This window comes from Pinus tabuliformis, chromosome 3_1, assembly GCF_031772625.1.
Source record: "Pinus tabuliformis cultivar Carrire ecotype Pingquan chromosome 3_1, CPIR1, whole genome shotgun sequence".
Lineage (NCBI taxonomy): Eukaryota > Viridiplantae > Streptophyta > Pinopsida > Pinales > Pinaceae > Pinus > Pinus tabuliformis.
In genome coordinates, this window is record NC_142301.1 from 130,078,056 (window position 1) to 130,097,256 (window position 19,201).

Sequence of the window (19,201 nt, forward strand, 5' to 3'; positions counted from 1 at the left end):
GAAGTTGTATTATTTTCAAAAAATTATGGATGAATATTGAACAAATCGAAAATCAATTAATAACTCACAATCTTAAGATGAGTCGAAATACACCCTATCATATTCTTTTGATTCAAGTAGGTCTCTAGACCATAGAAAGCATGACTATGAGTAGGTATGTTATGTAAAGTAAGAAGTTAAACAAACAACAAGGAAGATGAGTTTTCCAAAAAAATCTTTTGAACTCTACCCAAAACCACCAGCATCTTCTCTAATGAAGGTGGCATAAATATCCCTAGTCTTGGATAGAACATTCGGATGAAAGGAGGAGATCATTGTGTAGAATAAGAATAATACTAAAAATATTATTATATCAAACTTTAAGGAGAAATTTTGGGGTTATAAAGAGTTAGAGGGAAAAGGGAAACGAAAAACTTGTAAGGATAAGATCAACCAAAATTTCAATAAAAAATTCCTTTCTTTTACCACTAGTCATGGGTGAATTCTCAAAACATTGTGGGATGAAAGAGTATCTTGCCTCTGTAACACTAAGAGGTTTGGGAATGAGAACAGATTTTATACCCATATTAAATTTAAGTTTTAAAATATTTCTTACACTACCAACCTTCTTAACTTTCTAAATTAACAAAACTATGGTGATCTTAAAACAGTTATCTTAATGCTTTCGAATATATAAATAAATTCTAAATAATGTCAAGTAATCTTTTCCTTTATATAATTAAATAAACCGTTTTTACTTTAATGAAACTTAATTATCAATTTTTATCAAAATTATTTATACTGCTAAAAAATATGTTTCGTGTGTATAAAATTATTTACATTTAAATTTCACTATAAAAATAAATATTTAATTAAAAATACTTAACAGAAAGACATACATCTCATAGATACTAAAATATGTAATTATTTTTAAATTTAAAATAATTAAATCATTTCATGAACTAAAATTAACAACTACACAAATTGTAAGTTTTTTCCTCTATTCAAAAAAAATATTTTAACTCTTTGATTTTTCAAAAGTTCATTTTTCTAAATCATATTAAATTACCTTAGTTCATCCAAAACTATATTACTGTGAAATTTATGTGAAAAATCAATATGAACCCCATTAATATGATTTCGAAAAACTCAATCAAATTTAAGCTCACAATTTTATGAACGAATTGCTAATGAATAATTAAACATTTTAAATTAATACCTAAAACCATATATAAAAAATTCCTTATTCACTTCTAAATTCCAAAGAAGGTGAAAACAAGGCACATCATAGATTTTCCGTAACACTCCCTTTTAATTCTAATGGTTACATTCATTACTATTCATACTTTTTATTTAATTATGAATACTATTGCTTTTAAGTTTAAGTCTTACTTAAGTTTACAATACTTAAAATTGATTTAAAAAATTAATTTTAATTTTCTATGATGACACAGGCAGTTTGTGTATAATATTTTCCTTTTTTACTCAAAACTCTATACTCTGTTGGCAAAAATTATGAATTTTGCACCATTAGAATTAGAGCTAGGTTAGAAATAGATGATTTATGGAACATTGTTTTGAACCAGTCTGAAGAACCTTCAAATAAGGTAGACTATGAGGCCATGACAGATAAAAAAATAAACTCTTTGTAAACAAATAAAACTGATGGAATAGCATTGTTTATCACTTCCAAAAACATAGATGACAATATTCTTCCCAAAATTGTAGCAACAACCCTATCCAGAGAAATTTGGAATATAATGAAATAACAGTTGTAATGGGAGAAAAAAGTGAACCTGAACCAAGTGAAAATAGTCCACTATACACATACAAATTACCTTTGCAACAACAGCTATCATACTATAAAAAGGTTTACAAAGATGAAAATATTTAAACAGAGGCAAAGAGAGAATGACGATGCATTCAATCAGTTGCTTGAACATACATGATGAAATAAACTAAAAACTGCTAAAATAGATATGCTAATCCTACCTCTCACATGCATAAGGGATAGCTGCTAAAAATAACTTTTTAAAAATAAGTGTAACTAATGTCTAATTGGCTTAGGCTAACAGGGGAGATGATTTTTAACATAGATAACTTAGATCTCTACAACTGTCAATAATATTGAAGGTGATGCCCACAATATGCTGAGATGTTAAGAGACTCCAAAGCAACCTTCAAACCATAGAACCCGGAGGTTGGGATCCTTAAATAAACTTGAGAAGATGAATGTTCCTAACTGCATCACAGTTAGTAAAATCCATGAAGCAAGCTTCAACCCGTAGAACGCGGAGGTTGGGATCCTTAAATCAATCTCAGAAGATGAATGTTCCTAATTGTATCATAGTTAGTAAAACCCTATGCAAGTGATGTACTGACGGCAGACATTCATTTTCGACATGTATTCTGTATGCAGATCTCATAGATCTGTTTAAAATTTGGCAAAAACCCATCGCAGAACTGTTACAGAGATAGCGAGCCAAGACTGCTGTCTAGTGTATTAGAAAATAAAATATATATATATAATGTGCTCATAAAAAAAGGAAACATAGATATAGATAACCACTTTGAAAGACATGAAGCAAAGCCTGCAGACATTAAGTTTCGAGGCTTGTATGGATTCTCTTCCACGGATATTCCATGTTTGCCAGATAGTATGAATAGCAGGATAGACTTAGATAGCCATTTCCTGCTATCATACTGTCTGGAAGCCATGGAAGAACCGATGATGTTCACGTTATATGCTGCTGCAACAGGTCTAACTCCACATCTAGAACTCAGAGACGTTACAATATGAGAAAATACGATTCAGGCATTTGATTGAAGACAATCTGAACACACCGGGTGGACATTACATGCGCTAAAATGCATACACTCACTTGAAGCATTTGAACCAGAACTAGCGCACCGTATTTCGAGGCTACTCGCAGGGTTAATAGCGGCAAGGCAAACTATATTACAAGGTAGTTTGTATTTAAGCTTTACCTTTGATGTAAACCTGGTTAATGCCGAAAGAATCACTCAATACACTGTGGGCAGCAATGGAAGTAGGAACAAAATTGACTTTACTGCTGTTCACAGGTTTAATGACGAAAAGCGAAATAAGGGACAACGGGCCCTTCGCAATAGATATCCGTTAGATGCATTCACCCCATCCTTCGTTCAATGTATCAATTACTAAGAGAATTCCAGGCGAAGAAAGAAATCGTTCTGCACAGTGATGATTATGATCATTTAATGGCAAAGTGATTGAATAAAAAATTGTTAAATTTAAATGAGAAAAAACAAGACTGGATATTCAATGTGAGCCTCATAAAATATTTATTAGATCTCATACATTTTTCATATAATACTTTCTATGAGAATTTTAGTATACACCAATAAAAAATCAAAAACTTTATTTTGAAATTAGATAGGTTTTTCTGAGAAAAGACAAGACCGGATATTCAATTGGCGCCTCATAAAATATTTATTAGATCTCACACATTTTTCATATAATACTTTCTATGAGAATTAGGAGAATTTTAATATACATCAATTAAAAAAAAAGGTAGGGTTTCGTTTAAGATAAATTAAAAAATGTTATATAAATTAGTGTTATATGGCATGTTTTTTTGGGAACATGTGATATAGATAACTATTATATGGGCTTACACCACAGTATTATAAAAAAATTATTTATAGATAAAAAATATATGATAAAAGATTGGATAATAGTGTTTATTTATTTTTAAATAAATATATGTTTAAGTGGTATATTAATTATTTCAAATAAGTTATAATTTAGCTATTTTTGATGATTTTGTAAATTTTATAATTTGAAGTTAATTATCATACACATAGATGCATTTTAATTCTAGATCTTCTTGGCACCAAGAGGGATCAAATCTTGTGACTTGCAAATTTTTCCTCAAATTTTCCACTAACAAATTTAATCTTTCTACCTATTTGGTAGATCCAAATTTAAGATGGATCTATGTAGGTTCATATATGATAAATACCTATTTTTTAATTTCAGAAAAATTCACTCACACAATATCAATTTACTTAAATTATATATCTAAAACAATGATTATAGTTTACTGTGATTATTTTAGCTTTTCAAGTATTCCAATCTCATGCAACATTTTACACATAAGAAGAGCAGTCATTTTAGTTTTGTAAGTATTCCAATTTCATGTAACATTTTAGAAGTGAAAGAAGTTGACTTATGTCTTTTGCCAAATAATCTTATATGATTTTTATATTACAAACAAAACTTAATCTAATTGGAACAAAGAATGGGGTGTTAATAATTTTGTTGTCCCATTGTAAAGCAAGGCAGAGCTTATAGATATATAACCTCATTTCATTACTATAAATTACAAATTATATAATTTTTGAAAAACTAACATATCTTAAATGAAATTTATAACAACTATCTTCTTTCTCAACACAAAATTTATATTTTTTTATTTTCTTTATTCTTTTCCTATACCTAATTATTTTCTACCATTAATAATTATTTTCTACCATATATGTGTTTCTGTTAAAATATTTAATTGAGTCAATAATTAAAATAACTTTAGATAACATCTCTCCAAAACTATTAACACAACGATTGAAAAATAACAATCTACATATTTATACATTTTAACCTTACGTTTCCCAAATTAACATTAACTCTTACATGTAAGAATAAAACTAAAACTGACTTTATTTCTGAGATGACAGAAAGCAAGTGATAAAATCTACATTAACAAGTAAGAATAAAGCTAAAATTGACTTTATTTCTGAGATGACATAAAGCGAGAGATAAAATCTACAGTTGCTATGTATCCGTAATATAAACCTGAAATTTCTACACAGGTTTGACGATGAAAACCCCAATACGGCACAATGGGCCCTTTGCACATGGTCGTGGATGTATACATTCAATCCCTAGGTCAATTTATCAGCTGATAAGAGAATTCCAAGGAGATGAAAGGAACAAGTCGTTCTCCACAGTGATAATCATGATCATTAGTGGCAGAGTCGCTGTCGAACTAGCCATGTAGCAGAGCCGTTGAATGAAAATTTGTTACATAGATTCATAACCGAAGGCATGTTCTTCGTATGATACTACGAAAATGTTATTGATATTATAATTCGACTTGGGGAGATCGGCACGTTCCAACATTCGCCATGAAATATTGAGATACAAATTCAAGAGAAGGCTATCTCAAAAATAGACAATGCAGGAATTCCTGATGATCCACGCTGGCAATGACATATTCACATACAATCCGAACAAAGAGATCTCACATATACGGTGGAAAGAAGGGATCACGATTTTACAAGTGAAGAAGAGGGATCACGATTTTACAAGTTCACTTCTTCACGTAAAAATGTTAGAATTAATGGAGAAAGTTATACTTGGTTGTTTTAAGGATAGGATTGAAACTTTAAGATTAGGTCTCAGATCTTAGAGTGGGATCTCAAAGGTAATCTTAGAGTTTCAATCTTATTTTTAAAACAACCTACTCTCTAGAGAGTGGTTGAAACCACCTTGTTGGTGTTAAAGCCTATATACACTAGGTTCTCTTAACTGAATAGAAAGTGCATCATGGGAAGTGCTTGGGCACTCTCCAGGTGTCTCACCTGGAGAGCCACTTAATTAATAGAATATCGGTTTCTAACATGGTGTCGGAGCTTCAAGAAGAAGCAAGAAATATTTATTTCTTGATTGAGAGAGAGGTCGTGGGTAGAGCACATCCTCCTTTGAGTCGTATAGTCCGTGAGCTCATAGTCAAGGTTCCCAGCTGCTGTGAGAATATCACCCGTGGCTAAGCACTGGTGTTGTAGGTGAGGTGAGAGTTTCCTCACACAGAAAGACGACTACCGGGAAGACGTTTGATCGATTTGATTTTCTAGGATAGGAGCCCAGGTTTGTGTGTGGTGTATGTGAGCCTTCTATGTGAAGCTGTTGTCGATGCAGCGTGTTGGTGCTAGATCGAGCAACTTTCGAAATCTGTATTGGAGAATTGAAATTGGAGCAACCTGCGTGTCTGTTCATGTGCATATTTATTTATTTATCTGCAACATTTTTTTTAATCTGATCATTCGGTACTATGAGATTTGTTGCGAGTGCATGCTTCCCGTGAGGATAGCTTGAGGACAGAGTGCATGATTCATTTTTTTTTTATGTCCGATGGTCGGTGGTGGATCTGTGCTGAAGAAGAAGCAGATCTGCGTGATTTGCAAATCTGCATGAGAGGATCTATTCGTGGATCTGCTGGATCGATTGAGCCACGAGGCATTGAGAACCGTGAAGAGTTGCCACTAATTGTAAATATAGTTGTGGTGGATTGTAAATAGCAGCAGATTCTGAGCTTGGCCAAGGAGAAGCGGTAGAGGAGAAATTTTTTGTTGTTGATTTGGAGTTGCTGCGTGTGTGGAGTCAATCAGCATGGGCCAAATCGACTTGTGTTAGACGTTGTAGAGTTCTGCAAGAGAAGAGTGACGGACCCAAGTCTAGCATCGATCCACCTAGTTAAACCCATGAAAGTGTTTGAGTGGCCTGAGTGTGTTGTGAAAGCCAAGGTTTCTTTATCCAGGGAATCAAATATCCATTCTCTTCCCCTCTGTCAGAAAGAGGAGATCCACTTGATAGTGAGTCCAAGGGAACTGCATGGAGATGTAGGGCGGTGCAGAGGAGAGGGAGGAAACAAAGATCACTTTTCCAGATGTGTATTCTTTTTGTTGAGTTGTGTTTTTTGTTGCTACTTGTTCCAGGTGTCTTGACGAAGACCAGGTTTGAAAAGGTCGAATTCATTTTGTAATGATCCAACAAATTTTTTGTTATTCTTTTAGATGTATTGGTGATTTGCTTCAGATTTGGCTATGTGGCATGGAAGCCGCAACATGCACCCCAAGGTTCTACAGTTGAAGAGTCGCCAAAGGGAGAAGTTTCCCACCTGCATGGTAACAAGGTTGTTGGAGCTCTTGAGAGGACCGAGTGGAGTTAGAAAGAAATATGGAAGCGAGAAAAGCTAGACTTTTCCAATATGGCTGCACTTTTAGACAGATTTGACCCCGATGATACTTTTTTAATCAGGCTTAGTGGTTTTATTAATGACCACGATTATGAAGAGATACTATATGTTATGTAACAACGTGAGACTAAAGACTCACGAGTTGCTTTTGAGGAAGGATGTAAAGAGGAACATATGGTTGAAGATCAAGAAGATCCATTAGTCATTCTTGAGGAAGGAAGTAAAGAGGAACATATTATTGAAGATCAATTGGATGGGCCACATGAAGCTGATTGCAAAGACTTGGCAAAAGAAGACAAAGTTGGAAAGAATTCAAATTATCGTGATCTCATGAATGTTGAAGACAACATGACTGACGTTTAGTTGTTTGACATTAGAAGTAGTGACAGGTAAAATGCTCCTACCAACCTGGTAGATTCTAAAGTACTATCAATTACTAACCTACAATCAAGATCGAGGAGGAAAAGAGTTCAAGCATTCCATCTTTGGGGAAGAAAACTAAAAAGGGAGGTGAAAATCTATCACTACCTCATGTCAAGGAAAGTAAAGATGAAGCCTCGCCTAGGATTGAACAAGCATGGACTCTCAAGAAAGAAGACTAAAATGAAAAATTTGTTACCAAGTTTTCTAATGTAGTGTTGGATGCATGCCTCGCCCAAAACCCCAATAGTAAGGTAGCATGTGAGACTTGCACTAAAACGAACATGGTCATGGTTTTTGGTGAAATCACCACCAAGGCCGATGTCGACTATGAGAAAATTGTTCGCAAGACCTGCAGGGAGATTGGTTTCATTTTTGACGATGTGGGTCTTGATGCTGATCACTGCAAAGTGCTGGTTAATATTGAACAGCAGAGCCCTGACATTGCCCAGGGAGTTCATGGACACTTTACCAAGAGGCCTGAGGAGATTGGAGCTGGTGACCAGGGTCACATGTTTGGATATGCAACTGATGAGACCCCTGAGTTGATGCCCCTGACCCATGTGCTGGCTACCAAGCTGGGAGCGAAGCTCACCGAGGTCAGAAAGAATGGAACCTGTCCCTGGTTGAGGCCTGATGGGAAAACCCAAGTGACTATTGAGTACCGAAATGAAGGGGGTGCCATGGTTCCTGAGCGCGTTCACACAGTTCTCATCTCCACTCAGCACGATGAGACAGTGATCAATGACCATATTGCTACATATTTGAAGGAGCATGTGACAATGTTGGTGATTATGGTAGAATACATCCTTAGAGATCCCAAGGTTGAAGCGATACATAACATTGGGAAGAAACACTACGAGCCCTTTTTTTTCACGATTCTGTTGATAGCCGCTGCTGGCACTGGATATTCACAGGATGTTTGTGGAAGAGGCCAGCTATCTATAGGGAAGAAGAATCCACTAGAAATGAAGCGGGAAATAGGAGCCTGTGAGCAAGAGCCTTCGTCGATTGTGAAGGAAACACATTTCTTAGGCATGATGAAAAGGTCATGGGGGCAATTTGTCGTTGATATCAAAGTCTCTGATCTAGACAATGTCTTGCTCAGGTGACCTCTTCTACCAGGTCAACTAGATAGAATTGGAGTTTGGGAAGGTAAACACATTGAGCATGATCAACTCAATGTAAAAAATGTAAAAGTGTAATTTGTTAGAATTGTAGACTAAAAAAGAAACACCAATGAGAAACAAATTAATGTGGTATTTATAAATAGCTTGGAATTATAAGCATTGAGCCTCGCTAACTCAATGGAATGGTTTTGTTAGAATTAGCTACTCTAACAAATCATATAGGCGAATCCAAGACAATTAAACGAGAAATAGAAAGAAGAGACCAAAGGTCCTTAGTGGTCAAGGTTGAAGTGCAACAAATATTGGTTTTGTTTAAAGCAAGTGAAAATTTGGGATGATGGACAACTAGGTGAAAGTTTGTGTGAGTTAGTGTGAGTTTGTGGAAGAGACTCACTCGCATGATGTATTATAAGTCACACATTTTATTAGTAAGCAAGTGTAGGATGTTTTGTAGTGGTCTTTGTAAAATATGTACCTGATAACTCCAAAAGTTGGAGCTATGTTGTAAGCCTTGTAAGGCATGTGTATCTCCATATAATTCGTGGTAATCTAAAAACCACTTTGTATTTGCAGTGTCGATTTGTGGTAAGCAAGAAACCACATGTAAGAGTGAAGTGGGACATAGATTCCTTTGTAAAATTCATTCTATTGTTGTATTTTAGAAGGCCTTCAAACCCATGGATTTTGACTCCAGTGATTCTTCCCTTTGAAACATAACAAATGGCTCGACTCTCTCAACCACGTCACTTCGAAACAACGGGTGGCTAGGACTTCCTCTTCCTCTTGTCTACCAACGTATGGCAAAGGTGACATACAACGTAGGGTGGATTTATTGTCGACAACCATGAAAATAGTGGTTGCTCAAATCTCTCAACCACTACACTTTCTTTTCAATTTTCACTCCCACTCATGGATCCTTGAGTCCTTTGGCCCTCATAGTGATGGACATTATGAAAGAGAACTTTTGATCACTGGTGGAAGGAAAAACTGACTGACACTAACATTGGCTCTAGCTGGGGATGACAACTCCATAAGAGGTGTCAAGAATACCGCAGACCTAGTGGCCTTATTCATTGGGCATGGAGTCAAAATGCAAAACCTAAATTGAATCTGAAAACTGACTAACTGACTTTTAAAAAACATAAACAAAGCGGACAAAAAATTTAAACCAACAGCTCATCAAGAAGTCTTATGGCCTTCTCCTTAGGCTTCAAACTCCTAAATAGCCACTACAAACTATGACATGAAATGTAAACTGATATATACAATGATCATGAAAATTTCCAGAACTTTTCAGATGTAGTAGTGCTTGAGAAGCCTACCATTGATTTCTCCTCCCAAATAACTTTGGTCATCCATCTCTTCCAACACATAAGAATTCTTCCCCATGAAGGATGAGATTTTGTAGGGTCCCTTCCATAGGTTTTCAAATTTACCATGTTTTCCCTTCTCTTCATTCTGTGCATCCCAATAAAAAACCACATCACCCATGTTGAAGTTGTCTTCTTTGGTATTGTGGTCAAAAATATTTTTAATCCTTTCCTGAAGTTTGGAAGTATTCTGAAATAATTCTTCCCTAGTTTGTTGTAAATGGATCATTTGACTTATCCTCTATTGCACATCATTCGGTTCGTTGCTCACTTCCTGTAGAAGTTTCATGATAGGAACAACAAGGGATGAAGGAAAAATAGTATCAACCCCATACACTAACTGAAAAGGACACATGCCTATGGATTATTTAGTACTGACATTGTCCACCCATAAATCATTATTGAGCTTTTTGTGCCAATTCTTTTTATTGACCTCCATAACTTTCTTAATGATGTTGATCAGAGATTTGTTAGAGGATTCAGCCAATCCATTCCCTTGTGGGTAATAAGCAGTAGAATGTGCAAACATAATATGGTATTTTTCATAGAACTCCACCATCTTCTTGGACTTGAAAGTAGCAACATTGTCAATGATTATTTTTTGTGGGCAACCAAATCTAGACCAGATATTAGATTCAATAAAATTAATGAAAACAAAATCAGTGGCTTGCCTCGCTGGAATTACTTCAATCCATTTCGTAAAGTAGCCTGCGGCTGTTAGGATCCACTTGTGTTGTGCAAACGATGAAGGATGCATTTATCCCACAAAATCAAAACCCCACTGCTGAAAAGGAGCCGAGACCAAAACTGGCTACAAAGGCAATGGAAATTTTTTTCTTTTCCCTTGAAAAATCTAGCACTCATGGCATCTCATTACAGTTCTATAAATATCTGAAAAAAGAGTAGGCCAATAAAACCCAGCCCTCAAGATTTTGTTGGTTGTGGTTTTCCAAAAGAGGTGGCCTCCACAATCTCCTTTATGGAAATCAGTCATCACATCCTTAGCTTCATTTTCAACAAGACAGTTCAACAATACACCACCTGGATCTTTCCAAAACAAAACACCATTAAGAACACAATATTTTGAAGCCTTCAGTTTTAAGGATCTACTTTTACCTTTGGGCACTTCCAGCGGAGGATTTAAATGTTACAATACATAAACTATGTCAGAGTACCATGGAGATGAAGTGAACATATCTGACACCTATACCAGTGAACCTTCTGCTTCTTCTTTGGAAAGGGCAACAATCAGATCGATATCTAACCTATGCAAATTAGATTCAACCATGAGTTAGGAAAAATCCTATCCCTCAATGAGCTTTGTTGGCTTTATTTCTAGATCATATTCTAACATTGCTACTTTCCATTTTCCTCTCCAACCATCTGGATCAGTGTGCGTAGGGACTTCCTTTACTACTTCTGTTGGAACATAAGCTATAGTATGAGAATGTAGAATATATACTCGGAAGTATTTAAGTGATTTTACCAAAGCCAAAGCTTGCTTCTCAATAATGTTGTATCTTAGTGCTACATCCCTTGTTGTTTGACTGAAAAATGATATGGGTTATTCATGTTTTTTAATCCTTCTTTTGCATCAAGACTATTGCTATAGTATGCTCCAAGGTGAATGAAAATATGATAAAATCTAAAGTATGGTCGGGACTGATTAAATTAGGAGCAATAGATAATGAAAATTTCACTGTATTGAAAGACTTGTTGGCATTTTCATACCACCTTAGCACATTGTCCTTTTTCACAATATCTGTCATCTTTCTAAAATGCTTAGCAAGGTTGGGGATGAATCTCCTTAAAAAGTTAATTTTTCCATTCAATGACTGAATCTCTTTCTTGTTCCTTAGAAAATCTAACAAATGAATAGCTTCAACTCTTGCGGGGTCAATCCAGATGCCATCCTTGGAAATGATGTGACCCAGCAGCTTTCCATCCTCCAAGGAAAAAAGATTTTTTTTAGCATTCAACGAAATTCCAAATTTTCAGCATCTCTGAAAGACAATTCTTAGATGATGTAAATGTTTATCATCACATTTAGAAAAATTGTGAGATCATCTAAGTAAATGACTAGAAAAACATCATTTTCATTGGTGAAAGTAATGTCCATGGGCTGCTGGAATGTTTCTCCTGCATTCTTTAATCCAAATGGTATTTTGTCGTACATAAATGTACCACATGGTGTTGTGAAGGTTCTTTTCAGCTAATCATCTTTGTGCACTAAAATCTCATTGTAGCCTGAGTATCCATCGAGTATTGACATTCTTGAAGATCTAACTACTCTTTGCAGGATATGGTCCATCTTTGGCAAGGGATAGTTGTCCTTTAAGGACACTTTATTTAGATTTCTGAAATCGATACAAAGGTGGAACTCCCTGGTCATCTTTCTCACCAGCACGAGATTTGACATCCATTCAGAAAATCGAATGGGAACTATAATACCAGATTTGTAAAGCCTATTTACCTCTTTTTCGATGGATGGCAGAAACTTAGAATTAATCCTCCTCAGCTTCTGGAAAAATGGCTTTTGAGCAGGCTTAACTGGTATAGTGTTTAAATGATGTTTTTATCATACTCCTTCAAATCTGAATAGTCCAAAGCAAATACATAAGAAAATTTGGTCAACAAAGAAATATACTTCCTTCTGATTTCAAGAGACAGAGACCTTGATAATTTGACCATCTTGGGCTTATCTTCGGTACCAATGTTTACATCCTCAACACATGTTTTTGTAGGGACCATGTTGGGCTTTCTAGCAACATCATCTTGATCAAATAACTCTTCCAAAGGTAAAAGACCTCGTGGAATGTTATTGCCCTTCAACTCCCAAATTTCAACCTCTGTTGCTTCAATTTCATGATAATCTCCATCGCATGTATCATTGATATGGAAATTCAGAAATTCATCTTCCATCTACAAAAAGTTGTTAATATGTTTGTCATCCCAAAACACCTGCCAATATCTCAGATTGTAAGGGACATCTGGGTGGTGTTTGACATGAATTAAATACTTCTTCCCTGAACGGGTAGCAATATTAACCATACTTGTTGCAGTAACAAGAGAATCATCCATCATATTCTGAGTTCTAGGGATCAAAGATAAAGTATACTCTGAAAAAGTTTTAAGAATGTCAAGCAAAACATTTCTATAAGCTCACATCCTTGGATGCTTGGCTTGGTACTACACTTTTACCTGTTTAATTATTAACTCGGAGTCGTCATAAACTGAAATTCTCTTCGCTCCCATGTTTTTCAGAATTTTAAGGCCAACAATCAGTGCTTCGTACTCTGCCTCATTATTCGAATAATCAAAAGCCAATTTATAAGAAGTTAATCTTACATTTCGAGGAATTTTACGTGACTGATGAAAGGGGCCGTGAATCCACATGCATATTCCAACTCCTTCCTTACCCAATGCACCATGAAACTCCATGGTCCAAAGACCTTTTCCTCATCGGGAAACATAATTTTATAGGGCTGATCTTTTTTATTTTCTGAAGGATGACTTATTCTCTCAACAATCTAAGTTTCAGGCATTGATTCAACAATCTCTTCAAATGAAATTTTTGAATGCAAACTTTTAGTATCATTTTCTTGTTTTTCTGGAATCAAATCTTCATGTACACTACTTATGACATCCGAAACTTTTGAAATCTGAACAATTTGACTATCATCATCAACTGAATCCAAATCTCTATAGAAAATGAAATACTCTAGATCGGTATGTACAACATGGATAGGGTGATTATTTGGGCTTTCTAGGCTACTAATCATGAATTTCATCTTCTTCTCCTGATATAGTTTTCTAAGTTTCCCAAACACAGGTATAGTAGCATATGAAAAATCAAGTTGCAAGGTTCCTTTCAGTTTTTCCCTATAAGACCTTGAAAGCATTTGACTCTAACCAAATCAAAGGAATACAAATAATGGTAAGCTCGAGTAATATCTAAGCCTAGTTTGTCCATAATAGCTTTTGGCATCAGGTTATGTGAGGCATCGGTTTCTAACATGGAATTATGGAGTATAAACTCATGGATTTTCAAACTAAGATAGAAAGGAGGAACATCATTATCCCCAGGACTTCCCTATATAGCTCGACTAAATAAAATTGCAGGCTCATCATCAACAACATTGACAGTATCTGACATTTGATCTACTTTCAACATCTTAGCAATCTCGAAATTGTACTTTTCATTATGAACTAGTTCAGTTAGAGGAATTGAAACCTTCTCTAAGATAAACAAATTGGATTGGTTGTCTACCTCTTTTGCTGCAGTATCCTTCCTTTCAGACTATCCTTTGTCTTGAGATTAATTTTTTTGACCTTCCATTTCCTCCTTGTCCTTCCTAACATTACTGGTAAAAGCTTCATTATTTTTGTCCCGAATCAGAATGACAATTTACTTTCCTCTGTTTTGATTTGCAGGAGCTTCTTCTTTATCTTGTGCATCTTTCTGAACAATTTTCCTTTTTTGATGTAATGTGATAGTGACATTTCTACTACTTAAGTTATTTTATTTTTGCAAATGATTGAGGGAATTTTGATATTGCCTTTGGTACTCTCTGATCTACATTGCCAATGAATCATCATTAACAAGGACAAGCTGCTGATCGCTTGGTGTTATTAATTCCTGATAAAACTAATCTTCCTCAGTCAAAAAGGTAAGTTATTCATCTTCTTCAAAAGAAATGATTAGCCTAAGAAATTTCGTCTTCATCATCTTCCGGGCCTTGTGTGTAGTTTTTCTAAAATGGTGTTTGATCTGTCCTTGAGGATCCTGATTTTTTTGTTCTTTCTGCTTATTCCAGAACTGTGATTGTTGTTGGCCATTGTAGTTCAGATTCTTAATCGAAGGCCCTGCTTGTCTATCAACAATAGTCATTCTATCCATCATCCTTTCCATTGTTTTAATTAGAGTGTCAAGCTTTACCTCAGAAGAAGAAGAAGACTCTTCCTTAATAGTAACTTTCTTCTCAGGTTTCTTTGATTTGATTTTGGACTTTTTGATAAGAAAATTGTCTTCCACACTTACAGCATTGTGCTGCATCTCTTCTAAGGTTGTAGGATCTCTCTCCTTGAGCTGATATGCCATGTCAAGATCAAAGGCATCAGGATATTGGAGGAGGCTAAACCATGAGGTTTAATGTCATTAGGAATGGAATTATAAACCAGATTGAAACGTGTTTTAAACTCTTGCACTCGCTCATTTGGGTTTGTTTTCATAGCATTGTACTTAGCCAAAGTTTGTAATGGACTTTTCTTCTCCTACCACCCGGCCAAGAATAACTCTATCAACCACTGGGGACAATTGACAGAATTGGTTGCAAAACTGCGAAACCATTTCTTCACATCTTCGGAAAAAATCTGAGCTATGATTCTCATCTTTGCATCATCCTCATCAACCTCTTCATGGTCAATGAAATCTATCAGCTTGTCAACATGTTGTTGAGCTGTAATCTCTGATGTTCCATCAAACAAAGGGAGTGTTTGAATATAGTTCTGAGGTAGAGCAACGAGTTGACCAGGTAATAGTAAAGGAGAAAGCCATGCCATGACTACTGGAGGAAGAAGAAGATGTACTATAACGGCTTGTGTAGGTATTACAATAGGTTGTGTTGATGAAGATGATGACACTAGCGAGAGAGTGGTAAACTAAAAATGGCAGATGATGTAGCTGATGTGTTTAGAGATGAAGTAGAAGATGAAGAAGTAGCCAAGTTTTCAAGTTGATATTGAATGTAAGCTTTTTCAGTAGTGATTTGAAGTTGGTCTTCTAAACTTTCAAGTTTCTCAAAATTTAACCACAACTTGTGATAAGTTTTGGAAAAGAGGGCTTTAGCAGAAGGAAGGTAGGAATCAAACCTAATACCATCAAAAACGTCTTCCTAAAGGGAAGACTCATATTTAGATCGTAACGAAGATTGCTCAAACTGAATATCAAAACAAATATCTTCAACAGTTAATACTTGAGCAGGCAGAGATGTAGTTTTTACCAGTTTTCTAGGTTCACTTTCAGGAATAGGATTTTTTGGTTTCTTAAGTAACTTCTCTAAATCATCCACAGTTGTAAGTGGATTCAGCTCAGGATTTGTCCTCGTGTGAATTTTAGGAGGCAAAGTTTTTTTTACACCTTGAACTTGCAAGACTACTTAAATCAGCCTTCCTTTGGATACTGGAATCTGTCAGCCACAGAACCAGTCTTGAAAGAATTAATAGAACTAACCCCAGGAATGATATAACACTTGTTTCCCCATAAACGACGCCAAAATGTTATCCCCCACAATGTCCCAGGCTGATGAGGAAATCGACGAAGGTAACCACAGACCAAGCTTTCAGTTTGGTAACTATCCCTACCAAATCAGAGAGGGCTCTCTCTATGGAATCACAACCAAGAGATGACTCGATGATAAAGGGTTTTAGGATAGATAGCTAAGCTCAAGTAGGTTTTGAAAGATTTAGGATTTTGTTGCTGGATAAGGAAGAAAAACCAGGTCGCTAAGTCAGAGGGAGCTAGTTCTAGGCTTTGAGAATCATATTTGCAGAGATGTAATGGGGCAAGGTAGGAACACACTTTAGTACTTTAGGGTTTGTCGATGTGTAGATGGGAGATAGGTAGGGTTTCTAAATGAGCATGGATCTCATGAATTCATTTATATCAGAAGAAAATTGAACAATAATGTAAAAGCTTCTCCAAAACAGAGCATTACATGAATGAATTATGTTTATTATCTTAGGACACAAGCACATGAAACATGGAAATGGAAATGAAAGATACAATACATTCACACATATGATCATAGAAGAAAAAACACTGCTAACACACATACAATAGGAATCCCACTACAATAGTTGCAAACTCTATATTTTTATTTCCAAAATGTCAAATAAAGGCTACAATGGCTCTCTCCTCAAATGCCCAACCCTGGAATATGATTCCCCTCAATATTATATAGGAAAATACAACATATGACATCTCATCATGTAAAAAATTCTAGTCAAGGCTCATAATAATTGGATTTGATGAGTCTTCACTGAAACCTAGGATAGTTGAGACAGTTTCCACAATTTAGGCTAAAGTTTAGGAGAACATATCTCCTCATTAATTACAATTTTCCTCATAAAGTGAGGCAAAACCAAATAATAAACTTAAAGTAACATTAATAGATCATAAAATCTCAAACTTGCCATTATTCAGTACATAAGAAGTTACCATACCATATGAGTCGCACGAGAACCATATGGGTCACATGAGTGAGCAAAAAGGTCGCACCAACATGCACCAAAAAAAGAAAATTTGCAGAAGGGTCATGCCTGTTTGAAGCCATTTATAGGTATCTTCCCCAAGTCAAAATGGAAACATAAAAGAATGGTAAACTAGATTTTTCTCTCTAGTTTCTACATCATCTTGAATTTTGGAAATTGACCCATCGAAAGGCTCCAAAACCTCATTCTCCCAACCTGACTCAGAAGCACCACGCCAGTCGAGGTTTAGTGGTAGAGAGGTGAAAAAGGTGAGGTTTTTTGAGTTTCTGATCAAAATGGGAATCCTTCATGCAAAAATAGTATTATATTTGGCATGTTGTCATCATAATGCATCCACCCATGTAGAAAAAAACCTCATTTGGATGTGTAGGGAAAAAGGGTTGCACCTTAGCTTGAGGCTTCTGTGTGCCTTTTCCTACAAAATTTCAAAAAACTCCAAATTTTTCCAAAACTTTCAAAATTTGTTCTTTGCCTATTATTGAAGATTGGCTAAACATTATTGGATGTCTTAGCCCCAATTTCACTCTCTTACCCCTTTTTGTTGATTTCCTTTGCTTTTCCTGGACCTCTTTCAGTTTTTCTTCAGTCTCTTGATTTTGATTTATGAAACCTGATTCCTCATTTGATAGTGATGGGCCATATGCCTCAGTATCTAATTGTCCCTATTATCTCTATCAAGAAGCTTCTCCAGATGATCATTTGGAATACCTGTGGCTGAAGAAATAATACCTGCTGAAACACTGAACTCAATACCTGCTATGACAATTTTATCTATGTTGAAATTTTGGGAAAAGATGCTTGTCAAAGGAACATGGGAACCATAGTCTGCAACCTGCTCAAAAACTTCATACAACCAATATTTCTGAAACATTTCTGAGCAAATGGAGAAGCATTGATTTCTTTCAGCTTGGATGGCTCAAACCTTGAGTGATGACCCCCTTGTGCACTTTCTTTTCACTCTCTTGTTCACCCTCCATTAGATTTTTCGAATAGTAAAACACTAGTGAGATGATGTTGGTAAAACTGTAGTGGAAGTTTTTCTCAAGGTGAAATGTAGTGGGAGGCTAGGGTTTGATGAATCCAATGCAAAATGAGTGGTGGAATGATAGGAGACTTTAAATTTAGGGTTTTCTAGGTGATAGATGACAGTGTTGATTAGTAAAAACGAGGTTTATTCACCAAGAATTTGCTGGAGAGAAACCTTGAGAGATAATCAATTCACATTGAGAAATGTTTTGAAAGGATGGTGCAGATGCCCACTTACTATTTGCAAAAGCTTTAAGAGTCTTTGAATGATCTTTAGAGGTTTGAATAATTTGAAAATCTCCTTAAAATCAAGAAGAGAAGCCCTATGGGTGGATCTGGCTTAGAAAGGTCGCCATTGCTATAGAGTCGCACTTCTAGACAGATGGGCCGCACTTCTGGACAGTCTGGATAGATGGGTCATGCTCCTGGAGAGATGGGTCACACTCCTAGACAGATGGGTCATGTTTTATTCCCAAATGGTCGCAATCACTTAAGAAGGGTCACAATTGTGCACAGAAGTGTTGCATTTGCGCAGAGAAGGGTCGCATTTCACTAGGAATACAACAAACCTTAGATTTCACCACATTTTTCTACTGCATGATAATAACTGAGCTATGCTTGGACATTTTAAAGTGAAAATGAGTTATAAAGTAACTCCTCTTATCCTTTTAAACTCAAATTATGACCGTTGACACTTTATGATCTCTAACTTTTTTAAGCTTGGTCATTTTATGGCCTTTTGGAGACATTGAGCCTTTTTTAAACATTGAACTACAACCTTTAAACTTAGAACCTTGAAGTAATTATTACATATGAAAATATAAAATTACCCTTGATATCAAATTTATGAAGAAAATTGCTTATTACCACTCCTCCTTTGCCGGATTTTTATGCATGGAATGAGAATTTGGTGATTGTGAAACCCTAATGACCTAATGGAGGTACTGAGTGGAATGAAAACCATGGTGACCTGATTGAAGTGATGATG

At 35.6% G+C, this 19,201-nt stretch overlaps 1 pseudogene; it reads left to right on the top strand.

Annotated features, from left to right (window-relative positions):
• Window positions 1-7,689: 7,689 nt before the first annotated feature.
• Window positions 7,690-8,527, top strand: LOC149186108 (S-adenosylmethionine synthase 2 pseudogene; annotated as a pseudogene).
• Window positions 8,528-19,201: the final 10,674 nt, after the last annotated feature.